The sequence below is a fragment of the Branchiostoma lanceolatum genome, chromosome 12, assembly GCF_035083965.1.
Source record: "Branchiostoma lanceolatum isolate klBraLanc5 chromosome 12, klBraLanc5.hap2, whole genome shotgun sequence".
NCBI lineage: Eukaryota > Metazoa > Chordata > Leptocardii > Amphioxiformes > Branchiostomatidae > Branchiostoma > Branchiostoma lanceolatum.
The window spans coordinates 3,819,215-3,834,129 of NC_089733.1; the positions used below are offsets into that span (position 1 = coordinate 3,819,215).

The window sequence follows — 14,915 nt, forward strand, 5'->3', positions numbered from 1 at the left end:
ACTAGGGGGGGGGGGGGGTCAAATATCCGATATTCTAAGGAAGTTAACATCTAATCAAAGCGGAGATCCAGTTTTCCGTGCAATAGCATTCTTAAAAGGTCAAGATGGTGGAGAGTGTGGCGACGTTTAACACCATCATCTAGTAAACATTTTCTCTGAGATGATCGACAGCTTAAAGACATCTCATCATTAGACTGTTAAGATATTTTATATGAAATTGTCAACTCTTCTTTCAGATTCAAATCTCCTCACATCGAGGACGTGACGTCCCTGCTCATGCAGTCCGTCAAGGACTAGGGGCTGGAGTTGGAAGACAGCATTGTGCGAAGTATGCATTCCATGTTTGTATAAAGTTCAGCCCCTTTATTCACTTTTTTGTGCGTTTTTAAGAAAAAGAGTGCTGAACCGGAGTCAGAAACCCATGAAATTTCACTAGGACTTAACTTGTCGTTTTTGCACCAAACTTTTTTTTTTCACATCATGACACCAATGCTAGCAGTCATACCGTTCGTTGAGACTGACGAGATCCGTGAGGCGAAAACCGACACTACACTGAGTGATGCTCTGGAGGAGGCCACAGCGGAAGCACCCAGAGCCATTGCCAGCCTCATCTCTCTTATCGTCAATAACGGCCGGGCCGGCAGAAGCACCGGCAAGTGAACTATATCAGATTCAAGATATCAGGCTTATGAAGTTTCTAAAGCTAGACAAAGTTATACACACATCAGTTCCTGAATATTACGGTAAGAGAAATAATGTGGAGAGTTCATTTCGTGGAGACTCAAGTAACTACTTTATTCTGTATCAATTTTCTATAGGTCCACCGGCCGGAAGGAGGCGACTCCTGGTGCTCCGACATTCAGATTGGGATGGGACTCTACCCCAATCGATGTATCGACGACAATCAAGTCATTTCCCAGACTACGAAAGGAGAGCCCTTGCCCGTGGCAAGGCTTGTCAAAATCACAGAAAACAAGACCTTTTCAAAAAAGCTGGCGTTTCGGCTACGTTTATGAGTGTGAATTGTCTTTTCCCTTTACTTGAAGTAAAATCTGCCAGAGGAAGTCACTCAAGGGCTGTTCAGTCTATAAGAAAAATTGTCATTTTGGGAAATGAGTACTGTTTTAATAGGCAGATTGGGGAAAGCAATTTTGAAGTTACGTCACTTAACTTAAGTGCTTTTGAAAAAGCTGGTCTTGGTCTACAACTTGTACTTATTTGTAAAATGTACAATAGGCTCATTATAAAAGCTATCAATGTAATTATGTACATGGCACGCAATAAAACATAAAATTTGAAAAAGCACCATTGAATCATCAGCACTATGGTAATTAAGTGAAATAGAAGTTCATAACAGGTAAGGTTCTATCTGAAATGACTACCAAATGTCAAACAAATCAACAGCTACCTCATCCGTATTATTCTGGTTTCCGCATTTACAACATTTCTTCCTTATTTTCCTGGGTAATTTTGCTAAAATTCATGAAAATTCCCATAGTTTTGTGCCGAGCGGCGCCACTTTCCACGTCCGTGTTGTCTGAATGAAGTCGATACTGAACAATGGAGCATTTGCTACTGTAACAAAGGATCGCTGTTTTGCAAACAACATCAAGAGCCTCTGTTGACATCGGGGATAGAAGTTAAGTGGCGAGTGTTTTGCAAGAATTATCTTACCGCGCATAGGAGCCGCTGCACGGTATTTTCCATTACAATGAACAGAAAAATTCGAATGCCGGGTTTGGAATCTATGAAGTCCTGTTCATAAGACAAAGGCCTTGTATATATTAAATGAATATTTAAAAATATTTAATAATATTTATTAATGAAAAAAATGATACTCATAAATATGATATTGATAGATTAATATAATATCAATATATTTTTTTGATATTCAATATCTAAAAAGAAAAAAAAATAAAGCACGGACACGAACCCGGATCTTCTGGGTCCGAAGTGCTTCCTGGCCAAAGATGGGCTAAGCTGCGGTACGTAACCCGTCTCTCTGTACGTAATGCTATAACCGCACTATATGGTATCATTTATGTCGATTTTTGGTCGTTTTCTTGACGAAATCATTTTTTTGTCTTCTGCAATCTTGTGGAATAGATTTTATATGGTCATTTTTCAGGATATCAACGTCCGAAACCACAATGCAATGATATTTCCGAACAGTTGTAGCAGTTACATGCGGTCGCCCTCCTGTTTGTCATGCAAATCTAGCCTGCCTGCCTTTTCGTGCTCCCTTGCCATATAAGGCAACGGCTATACAAGGATTTGGGAACGTATTGCCATATAAGGTCTTCTGGTGTGCGACAGTGTTGAACCAAACAGCATGCAAGCATGCATCGAAGCATCCTGCATGCATGCATCGAAGGTAAAAGCCAGGACATTGCGTTCCGTAACTGTTTTCCCGAGGTTTGTGTTTTGGGGATTTTTGAAATATGCCCTTGATTTTGAATTATGGGCAATTGAGTGCGAAAAATGTCAAAAAGTGTCATTTTTTCACAGATTTGTCGATATTAACTAAACTTAGAATCAAAAATGAGAAAATTCCAAAAACACAGAGTTTTGTTTTGTTCCTGGTCGACGAAAAATATGAAAATAAGAGATATTAATCTACATTTAAAGCCTAGCCTTTGCGATGCGTGCCTGAAAAAAACGGGCTCCCTCAAACCTGAGAATTATAGTTTTTGGGAGCAAAATATAGCAAATTTAGCCATTCAGCGCAGCATTGTAAAATCGCCAATTTCGTTTCACTTTAATAAGATTTTCCCGTCCCCACTATTTTGTTTATTTACAAATGTTATGCCGTTAGCCAAAATGTTGCCTCGTGTAACCCGATACGTTGTCGAACGCGCGTAGCAACGGAAAAGAGTACCCTAGTGACAGACCACCGTGGGATGTACGTGTTAAAGGAGTATTCCACTCTGTAAGCGGGAATCGTCATTCCTCTGGGAATGAATTGTTATCCTTGGATCTAGTTTGTCTTGTAAAATTTACCATAAGTGGAAGCCTGAACGCAAGGCGCTACATTATAGTGATCAAGGCATGAAACCCCCCAATGACCCATCCAACAATCCCAGAGTTCAATGCGCGGTACGCTAGTGAGAGAGGACTTGCCAACATGGAGGGAGGGCTTGCCAGGATGGACTCCCATAAGAAAACAGGTTGGTACTGGTATAAATGACGATGCTATGAAGTTTAGGAATACCTTTTTGAGTAGACTAAATGTGTGTGCACAATCGCTATCAGAGCTGCCAGGCCAGCGCTTTTCGATTTTATGTTGTTGTTGTTGTTGTTGTCCGTCTGTAGTATTTTCTACACGCATGCAAGTAGCCATTTTAGATAGCAAAAAGGTATTTTTAAGGATGCCAAAATCTCTGTATTCTAAGAGCCGCTGGACTTCAAACTTGTTGTGTACATTCCTGAATATATGATAGTCACTCGGCTGTTTTTGTTAGCGTATCAAGTGAACTGTTAGCTAGAAATTCGGGCCAGAAGATGGTTCAGTTATCATCGACGCCATTTTACCTGGGTATGGGACCTACAAAAGGCTCCTCACTATAGTGCCAAAATCTCTGTCCTCCATAACACCAGCGACTTCAGAATTTGTGTGTACATTCCTGAATATATGATAGTCACTTGGCTATTTTCGTTAGCGTATGAGATTAACCGTTAGCGAGAAATTCGGGCCAGAAGATGGCTCAGTTATCAGGCCGCCATTTTGCCTGGGTATGGGACCTACAAAAAGCTCCTCACTATAGTGCCCAGATCTCTGTCCTCCCAAACACCAGCGACTTCAGACTTTGTGTGTACATTCCTGAATATGTGATAGTCACTCGGCTATTTTTGGTTAGCTTATCGGCACAACCGGTAGCGAGAAATTCGGGCAAGAAGATGGTTCAGTTATCATCGGCGCCATTTCGCCTGCCATAATGGTGACCTACATTCAACTCCACTCTAAAGTGTCAAAATATCTGTATTCCAAGATGTGAGCGACTTCAAACTTTTTGCGTACATTCCTGAATATATGATAGTCATTCGACTGCTTTCGTTAGCTTATACAGTCAACCGATGGCGAGAAATTCGGGCCAAAAGATGGCTCATTTCTAATCGACGCCATTTTGCCTGGATGTTTACATAATGGTGACCTACATTCAACTCCACACTAAAGTGCCAAGATCTCTGGATTCCAAGACCTTTGCGACTTCAAACTTTTTCTGTACATTCCTGGATAAATGATAGTCACTCGACTGCTTCCGTTACCTAGGCACATCAACCGTTAGCGAGAAATTAGGGCCAGAAATGGGCTATGCAAGCAGACGTGCTGATTTGTCATGGACTCCATTTTTTTTTTGTTATTGACATAAACTCTATAAGCTTTCAAGCTTATAGTTATAGAGTTTGTGAGAAATTGTGTCTGAGGTTGGCCACACTAACAGACACCGCCATGATTCATTTGATCTGGCTTATTTCAGGTCAACATATGACTTCCATTTGTACTCTGATTACATAAACTATGTATCTATCTATATCTATATGACGCAGAATGTCTGTCTTAATGATTTCATGATTGATGCGTATATTTTCAGTAAATACATTACTGTCATTCTTTTGTTGTTGATAGAAATGGTAAGGACGCCAAGGAAAGAAAATCCAAGGAAAAGCCCAGGGAAACGCCCAAGACAAAAGGTAGTGTTTTTTTTAGTATACAAATGTAATTTATATAATGTAGAAAATGATGTAACATCTCTAGCTTGTTCTCATCTATGGACACTTACTTCTTGCAATGGCAACATTGAATTTTATCTAGGGCTCGGCTGTCATATTGTGTGTCATTGGTAAGATTACTTCTTATGGTAAAAAAGAGGGGAAAAAAGTGTATGATACTAGCAGGGCCTGACATTCATTGTTTGGATAATTACTGCACTGGTACCGGTGCACCTAACCAGTAACCTAAAGATGTAAGTGTACAGAAATATTTTTGTATGCATAGCATAGAATAGTAAACAATGAATTATAAACCTTTTCTTAGAGTGACTTTGAAATTCTATGGCTAACTAAACAAGTAATATAATAATGTTCTTTGTTTTTGGACAAAATGTCAAGCTGTATAATACAAGTAGTGTACAATCGTACATCTTCATGATTTTTCTTTTTAATGTGAAGGAAAATTGCCGGCTTAGCATTATTTTGGCACCTCTGTATCAATGAATTAACTCTACGAATCACAAAGATGTAGTTGACTTCAGAATACATTCTCTCTGCAGGTGATCTAAAGTGGCTTCTGGGCTACAGCAAAAGGGATGATGTGGTGAAGAACATCTACGAGAAGGACTACACTTTCAGAAGAATGCTGTTGGAGGCTGTCGTGCACAGGCGCCGGGAGTCCAATGAGTACTGGGGGGACCAGGTGCTCCCAAAGCCAGACTTACCCCCCTAACATTGCCCACATTCCCAGGCCAGACAAACAGGCAGCTATTGCGCAGTACCAAACAAGTTTTGAAGACCATAAGCCAGCCCCTTTATATGCTCAATCATTCTGTAGTCAATTTAATTTTTTTCCTCATTTTTGTACTGATTTTTTTCAGCATACATGCCTTACATGACTAAACTACATGTATATGTAGTTTATGTTTTGAAATGTTTTGAAAATTCTGGTGCTGTCTCTGCTATAGACACATAAAATGTGGAAATACTAGACTATACATATTGATGCTTGAACATGTAACATGAACATGTCAGCAGTAGTCTACATAATATAGGTCCTGGTAGATACTTAGTAATATACTGATGTCATATGTCACAGGTTATGTTTATTAGATTGATGAGGACAAGTTGCCAATTGTATATCCATTGGAGCATTTTATTAATAAATGTCCTGCCTACATATCTCAGAAGTAAATATTCCATTTTACAACCACCACAAGTTTATGTGTGTCCAACAATACTGTCTCAAATGTAAACACAAGCCATTTTTAAAAATTATTCAGAAATATAATTGCATATCCTTGTAATATACATGTATATGTCTTTCTTGCTGTACAACTAGTTCAAAGGAATGTAGAAATAATGATACTTGGACAATAGCTAAGGTTTCCATTCGGCCTGCCATATAATTTAACTATAAACCATGAATATATAAAAATGAATACATACAGGTACTAGACAGTTTTTTATATTTGGTTGAAACACACCTGTTATGCAGTGTTAGAAGTTTGGAAACCCCTGTGTACATGTAAGACTGTTATCAAGTTTGTTCTTTGACTTACCAGCTAAACCCTCACCCTAATTCTAATACTTACAGTATTGAGTTAGAAGAATACAAACTGATTTATAGCCCAACTGGACAGGTGATGGCGAAACATCTAAGCAGCAAAATGTCCTAATTCTGTAAATACAATTTTGGCCATGATATCTAAACCTACATGCTCTTCTGCTCACCTAGTGACCTACTTATCTGCCTCAAGAAAACCTATGTATGTCCCATCTTCAGATGGATAGGCCTGCCTTATCCTGCTGACCACACAGAATAGAACCACACGGCACACTGTTCTTCCTAGGCGTCGTTTGTGAACCCAGCTTGTGAATTGTCAGTATCGTAAGATCCTGGGAGAAACAAAAAATGCATGTAAATTGTAATGTTACATGTTTTTTTCTTGTATCAATATTAATACAAGTACTCTGCAGAAGGACGAGAATGTTGTCTTTTTTATGATTTGTTTATCCAAATAATATTTCCCTTATCCTTACTACACATCTATTTGAATATGTGCACAATATTTTCCTTATCCTTACTACACATCTATGTGAATATGTAGACAATATCTGGCCATTTTTGTTTAGTCTGATAATTTTCAGATCTTGGTATAATAATTGCACTGACAGCCCCCCTCCCACACTGTGTAACATTTTCCGACTTTTCACCCTTAGTAATGCAAGTAATTACAAAATAATTGTCCATTTCTTCACACAAGATGCATCAAGAAAGCTTATTTAAAACTTCTCGGTACGTAATATATCGTGTTATACAGTGGTACGACTACTATGCAGCCAGCACCCCAGGTAAGAACGTCGCAAAGTCCGCCTCACGTTTTCGTGAGCTTATCATGAGTCCTGACACACAGGTCGATGTTGTAGATATGCAAAATAAAACGGACAGAAACAAAGTAACAACATTTACCTATTGCTCAATGGCACTCTGACATCTTATATTCCAAGGTTATGTCACCGTATAAGTGCAGTCTGAGTGCACACCTCATGAGACAGAGGGGATGGAATTCCTCGTGTAGCTCCCCGCCAGGATCTAGCCGCGAACCCTCCGTCTGGTCACCGCGGCCGTCCTATGCCGCTTCTGCTTTTGTGGCGGTCCCAGCTCCAGCGGAGGCTCCGGCAGGGTCTTCTTTCCAATCGCCATTCTCTAATTGTCCTGAATCATGTTCAGGCTTAAAGGCAAATGGCCTGATGTCATTAGGGCCCAACTCATCCGAGTCTGTGGCGGCCATGACAGTTTTGTCGTCTGTTCCGTGTTTGGACTAGTGCGCATGCGTATACAGCAGAGTAGAAAGAGCGGGTCTGTGGGGGATTACATGGATTTGAAAAGGATTACTGTCGAAAAGTCCTAAGAGGTAATTCAGTCAAAACTCGGGCGTATTTGTTTTTAGAAAAGCATAATTTATGAGAAAAAAATACCCGCTTACTGAGTGGAATTCTCCTTTAACGACAACAGGTATATATATTCTATAGGAAAAATGCCCCAAATGTAACTGTTGACTATACTTTTGATCCGTTTAAAGCTTATCGTAATTACCTTGTTAAGGATATAGGTTGGGTGACAAATCAAGATAGGCTTTATGGTATTGAGTTAATCTGATGTATTTGTTGGTTCGTTCCTTGTTAGTATGAATCTATCCAACATTCACTGTGACACAACACCAAAGCAATATTAAGAAAAGACAGTTGGAGAAGTTGACCTTTATTTGTTTGAATTCCTTCAGATAATACAAATAATCCCAATTTCCGGTGCTGTACTACATGTACTAATGAAGCTCCATTTCTTCTTGTAACGCGTCCTAAAAACGCCAAGAAATCGTCTGTCAATTCTTAATACACATCCATCGGAGGAGGAAGGGGGAGGCGTCATCCTACAATGGGTATTATGAGGATAAGATACACAATACACATCAATGACCGTGTTTTACGCTCGTCCGTATTCAGGGGTCGAGGATTACGGTCGAGAAAAAGTCGACCGGTATCTAGAGGAATAACCGACCGGTATCTACGATCGAGGAATAGCCGACCGGTATCTACGGTCGAGGATTATCCTGCGGGTGGCATGTGTACTCACACTTATGGATATGTATTAACACCTATGTAAATCGGCTCGACCGTGATATCGGTCGACCTATCCCCGAACGTACAATTCTTAGGTTTCGCCTGCAGAATACAGAATAAGTTTTAAAGCCGCGGCAGAATAAGCGGCCTCGCTCGTAAGAGACACCGCCGGGGACTAAAAAAGACAGAAATCGGCGATGTGGCCCACCCGGTCCTAACTTCAACTACGTCTACGGGGCGCGCGCTCGCTTTCAGAAGAGGAAGACATATGCCCGCGGACGTAAAATGGACCATCGACACACAACAAGCTAGGGTGTCGGTCAGACAAAGTTAAAAGTTGGGCCGCTAAATACACTTATTAAAGCCCATAAAACCAGGGCCTCTGGCAGATCTCTTTGTCAACTTGATGGGAAATTCACCTAAAAGTTTGCTACACGTTCCTGTGTCACCGCGCATTTTCCGCCCATTCTTCTATCCAGCCTGATCGGTCCAGCCTACTTGATTCTTCTCGCAATTTTCCGACTATTTTCTTCAAAATCAGCCTACAATGGGGGAAGACGACAGGACAACCAGAGACATATGTCTCCGCATGACGGAATACCAAATATAGAATACACGGGGATTTTTTTGTCTTCCACGGATGGGAGTGGATAGAGATCCCACTTGCTGACGATATCATCGGTCAGCCATACCCTGATGTCGCGGTGTCAGAAGGGCACAACAGTAGCGACGATGCCGATGATGAATCTGTTCAGCTGGCCAGGTCATCCAACAACATCGTCTCGCCAACAGCATCTCGACCATCAACATTTGACACCACGACCACAGAACCACAGGCTTCATCTTCAAACACCACAACTCCTGCAGACCAGCCGACTTCATCAAACTCCACTGCACCTCCAGACCCGCCAGCACCCATTCCCGGGCCAAGCGACGGTACTTCCTGAACCCGTGCGTCATGGCCGTCCACGGGAGAAGAGCGGGGATGAGGACCGCCCTACTGCATCAGAGGCAACCCAACCCGAAGAATTCTGGTGTTCGGAAAGCGAAATATAAAACAGTCTGGGGCCAGATCAACATGCGAGGTGGATGGAAGGACGACCGGCATCTGCGCCGAAAAACCCGCCGGATTCTGGACGACGGGTTCCACATCGTAAAACGCGACGTCATGCCAAGTGTGCGCTGGACATGATAAGAAGTTTTTATCCTAACCCGATTGGCAGGCCATACTTGGGACATAAATGGACTGAAGTTGAACTTGAAGCCGGAAGGTTTGTGTTATAAATGTACTGTGTGTAGCGTGTACTGGTTCGTTTAGCACTGACACAATGTAAACGTATGTTATTTCGATGTAAAAATAAAACATTTGCACTTGTATCTAGTGTCGTAGCATTTTCTTTCCCCCCGCTCTCTGTTAGACAAAAATCACGTCTGCAAGCCTGGACAGAGGAAATTTTGAAACGTTTTGAAACACAGCGGGGGGTGTCAGCCGGGCTAGCGATCGTTCCAGGCGTCTGGAAGCAATTATTTTTTAACTTTTGCCGGTAGCAGTGTTGTAATGTACGTAAATCAGCTATTATACGCCAGGATGGGCAATTTAGGTTAAGACATTGATCAATACTTGATGAGGAATACTTCAGACATCGTTATACCAAAAACTGGACGAAAGCAATCGGCCAGTAATGAGATATTGCCGATAACACGGGAGCTACACGGCAGGCTGTACCTTCCAGTTTAAATCAACCGCACTGTTTCCCTCTTAACCAATGAGGAGAGCCTTTATTTATAATCTCGCCCCCAGTTTAAAAATATGATCTTATATATCCAGCCAGCAGACCCAGCTGAGCAGTGAAGTCAACAAAATGAAGCATTTGGCAGGTTGGAGAGAATATGGACGGATGTCTCTCGCCCTTTGTACGAAAGGGCGAGGGCACGGCATCAATGGGTGCGGCTCCACGTGCTCTTCGATCGTGAGTTTTTGTTTTCATGTCCAGAAAAGACATAAAGACACAAGCAGAGACATACGTCACCATCATCCGTGCACAGTACCTACTATCTCCTCCTCAGATTCTGACATGCAGAAGGAAACAACACAGCCAGAAAGTAAAACCAACTTCAGTGAGGTCCACCATACTGTGGAACCAGGAACCTCTTCAGAAAGTGAAGCATCAATGAGGTGCAAACAGACGAGAAAGAGGATGAAACGGCACAGAGGTAAAGCAAAATCAACATCAATGGAAAAACGATGTACAGAATTCCACATCAGCAAATATCAACCACCGTCTGTCTGGTGGAAGAAACTGGGGAAGATCACTAACAGCAAGTGTCATAGCAAGGAGAACAGGTTGCTTTTCAATGAGTTGAATAAAGTATAATTTGTGGGGAATATTGACTTTTTACATTACGTACTGCTCAAAGAGTTAAATTTTTCCCAGAAAAGAATTATACAGTTGTGAAGCTTTATGGTATGCATACATGTATTCCTTCAGATTATAAGAAACAGAGGTATTAAACAAAGCAAACCAAAGAATTTTTTTAAGAATCCCAAATGTGGTCCGAATCAGTCAGTGGTTGATGCAATCAAAAATGGCTCCTTCGAAGAAATCCAAAACATAGTTAATGGTGCGCCGATTGTGAGACATTGAAGCGGGCAAAGGAAAAAAAAAGTCACATCAATCTGGACATAGCTTTGATGCCTTGGCTGATTTAAAAGCAAAACTTGACCAGCTTGAGTAAATGGCTCAAGAAGTTTTGTTTTCAAAACATACAGGGTTCGGCGATCGGTATGGATCATAATGTGCCATTTTCTCCTTTGCAGCAGGATTAATATGTATTCTTTAATGGAAAACATGGTCGCTGCAGAGGATACATTTGCCTAGGTATACATATCTAACGTGAATTGCTTCGAAAGATTGCCAAGCTAGCTATATTATAAAATGCAGCATTGTAGCACTCTTGCAGTTGTAGACAGACATTACTACAACGAGCCAAGGAAATTCTAGATAACTGTGGTAATTCATATCTATTGTATACTGATAATACTGTGTGGCAAAACCTCTTAAATAGCAATAGTTAGTTTCGTAGTGGTTTTGCTTGTCTTAACACAGATGTACTTCACTAATTAACTGCAGAACTCTCGCTAACTTCTAAGGACTGCAGAACTCTCGCTAACTTCTAAGGACAGGATGTAATTCATCATGTGGGGTTCTGTCTTAGAGATGACGGTCATAACGACGTTTTAATGAGGTTCCCACTAGGGGTTAGATCCGAAGTCTAGACATAGCAGATAAGAGAAGGAATAAAGTGAACCGTAGCTGAGTTCTCAGGTATTCGACTCTCTGGACAGACAGAAGACAGAGGTCTGAGAGCGAGCTGCCGGTGTGTGTGACGACAATGCCCTGTGTGTGTTCCTTTAGTACTGTAGGCAGTTCCTCTGCAGCATTCCCAAAGAACCGGGCCATAACATCGCCCTTCTTACAATACAAACTGTGATCCTCAATACATCTGTAATTCAATAAGGACAAGGCTTTCAGATATGTACATTCAAACGTCCTTCCATAATTTTTCTATCGATAGTGGTAAGCTGAGATTCTATAGAAAATCTAAAACAAGATATTGTATGGAAAATATCTTGAATAAGCGACTTTGAGCAGCGTTTAGCAATCAGTAAGGTAGGAATAAGTGCCCACCCCATACTGATTGAAAATGAGCGGTATACGAAACTACCTGTGTTGGAGAGGATTTGTAAGTATTGCCCCCCTAATGCAATGGAAGACGAAAGCCATTTCATATCTAGCTGTCTACTTTATGATAATATACGAAAACAATTATTTAACGTGTCTAAAATATATTCATAATTCCCTATTATTCCTGACCATGAAAAAACTATACTACTATTAAATAAAGGAACCCACAAATTATAGAAGAAGTAGGTAAATTCGTAACTGCCTCAAAAGAAGAAGCTTAACCCAACATAACTAGATCGTAGAATGTAAATGTAAGTAGTTCACTGCAGTAGAAACTAGTCCTTAATAGCTCTTTATCTGTACCATTATACCCATTGTATTATGTACTTGCAATCATATCATCCGAGATTGAACGATAAGATACAGAATCTGTCATCCTCCTCTGGACACTGTTTAATGAAGACCTGCAATCCATTGCCAAAAGCAAGACCTACATTATCAATCCTATAGGATGGATGTGTGATGAATAGAGTGCAAATTGGGTGGGGCTTGAAAATGACTTTGGAAATACTGGTAGAAGAGTGTCTTGCACATTTAATTTCAATCAGTCTGTGCGTCTTCATGCAAAGGGGCTGGGCAGTGAGGATGCAGGGAAATGTACAGAAAAGGCAAAAACATTACAACAAGATCCTTCACCAGAAGGCTATATTGAAATATATCGTAAATTACAAAATTTCATCAACAGAAAACAAAGACGAGTTGTCATATAGGACTGGGATGACAAAGGCCAACGATTTCGAGAAGATATGGACACCGGATTGGTGGAGAGGAAAAGGTGTGCCCGCTGCAACACCAGCTTCTCCAGGGACAAAGACCTAAAGTACCACCAGGCAGGCTGCATTGAGTGTGTCTGCACTGAATGCCATCAAACATTTGACCACAAACAAAACTTGAAGAGGCATATCGTCAAACAACACACAGAGAAGTTCAAGTGTCATCAGTGCAATAAGACATTTTCACAGAAAAGTAATCTTGTCAGGCACCAGAAAAAACATACCGGATAACTCATCACAGGCATAGACAATCAACACTCAAAATTTATCAAACCCAAGCAGCTTATATTGTATCCCATAGCAGTTCTTCAAAGTGACTTTTTTGTTCCACATGTCAAAACCGTTAACTTATTTCCTAGACATTCTGTGTTACATAGCAGTCAAAATGCAATTTACATTACAGAACCATTGATCGTGAATCCAGCAACACTCACATCTGGCCGTTTGAGGACTGTATAACGGACGCACGTACGTGAAAATGAATTTCATAACACGTTCGTTGAGACCATGTACCAGCCGTGCTACATATTTGTTTGGTGATGAGGAGTAAATGAGATGAGTAAATGGAAATGTCATTATATCAAAATTGATTCCTTTATTAGGCTCAGAAAGAAGCGGAGGGAATTTGGTTACCCGGCGCCTTTCTTGGAAACTTAATATACCTTTGGTGTTTAATAAATAATAGGAATTCATTGCTTTTGACACTCGTCACTGGGTCTAATGAGAACAGATCTACATTATGCAGAGTAAATGGTAATTGGAATTTCACACTTGTATTGAATGTCACTAGCGTAGAAATTAGTACTCCATAATGATCCATATTGAAGACTAAAAAGAAAATAGATAGATAGCATGTTAACATATGAATGTTTATATAGAGAGTTGATTCTTTCCTAATAGTATTAGCTAGGATTGGGGTTTGAAAAAGACTGAGGAAAACGTCCGCTTGAATGTCAACAGCATATGACCAGAATGCTGAGCTTGACCTCAACTTGGAGAAGCTCCTGACCAATCTTAGAAAGGAGGGTCTCCGTGTTAGGAACAACGTGGCAATGGACCAAAATTGTCAATTTTCCGCCGTTTGCTCCCAGCTGCAGCGCCTTCGTAGCGTCTACATGTCTCCTGACAATCTGTGCGACGGCGATGTTTTCTTCTAAACAGCATTTTCAAAAACCTGACAATCTTCAAATATTACCTAGAAATAAGAAGAAGAAAAATTCTAAATTTGCACATACATGTACATGTATTTTTCTACACTTCAGGGCTGTATGCGGCACAGGAGCATGAGTACGATGTGCTGGATGAGACATGGTCGTCCAGCCTGTGCGCCCTGCAGTGTCGTCCCCGCGAAAATACCTTAATTTGCAGTATTTGATTGGAACACCCATGGGTCTGTGCGAGCATGCTTTGAACCGGCACCACCTCCAACCTCAGCCTTCAACCCACAGACAACACAGAGCAACAGTGGCAGCAGTGCCCAGTCCACACCAAGGGGTAAGACCCGAAAATAAATTTATTATTAGTCTTACAAACATGCTATCGTGGTTTAAACACGGTGTCGCCACGTATCAATAAAACTTCTGATAAAACTATTCACGGATATGGAGACGTTGTTACCATGTACTCAAGCCTTATCTGTCATCTAAAGTAGGCAAATCACTGCGGCGGTGTGGTCCCTAAATACCTTATTTTCTACAGCAATAGTGCGTTTCCCATCCCGTGTCAGGTAGTGTATAACGAGTATTTGGTCTGAATGGATGCCCTGTTGTGTTTTTGCAGTGCGTGGCGGAAATGCGTCAAGAGGCGAATTTGTTACGCCAAATCAGATTGCGAAGTCTCTCGGGGGAGAAAAGTCGACAGCGTCATACAAGGCGAGGACAATGCCCGGATTCCTCTTCACCAACGAGGAGATGACATGTAACAATGTCACAGGAGAAGATACGTTGGGAAAGCTGGACCCTTACAGAACCGAAGCCATCATTGGCGAGTCTCAACATTTTCCGGGAACATTCTATTTGCCCTGTTTGAATTCTAACTGAGAAATAAGCTAGCATCGACATGC

At 41.1% G+C, this 14,915-nt stretch overlaps 2 long non-coding RNA genes across 2 annotated transcripts; one reads left to right on the forward strand and one right to left on the reverse strand.

The window, feature by feature from the left end:
• Window positions 1-2,925: 2,925 nt before the first annotated feature.
• Window positions 2,926-6,555, forward strand: LOC136446053 (uncharacterized). The gene is made up of 3 exons (XR_010757490.1): window positions 2,926-3,167; window positions 4,628-4,692; window positions 5,271-6,555. It is a non-coding gene; the product is annotated as an uncharacterized lncRNA (long non-coding RNA).
• Window positions 5,846-7,684, reverse strand: LOC136446055 (uncharacterized). Its single transcript, XR_010757491.1, has 2 exons — window positions 7,184-7,684; window positions 5,846-6,609 (listed from the first exon to the last, which is right to left on the reverse strand). It is a non-coding gene; the product is annotated as an uncharacterized lncRNA (long non-coding RNA).
• Window positions 7,685-14,915: the final 7,231 nt, after the last annotated feature.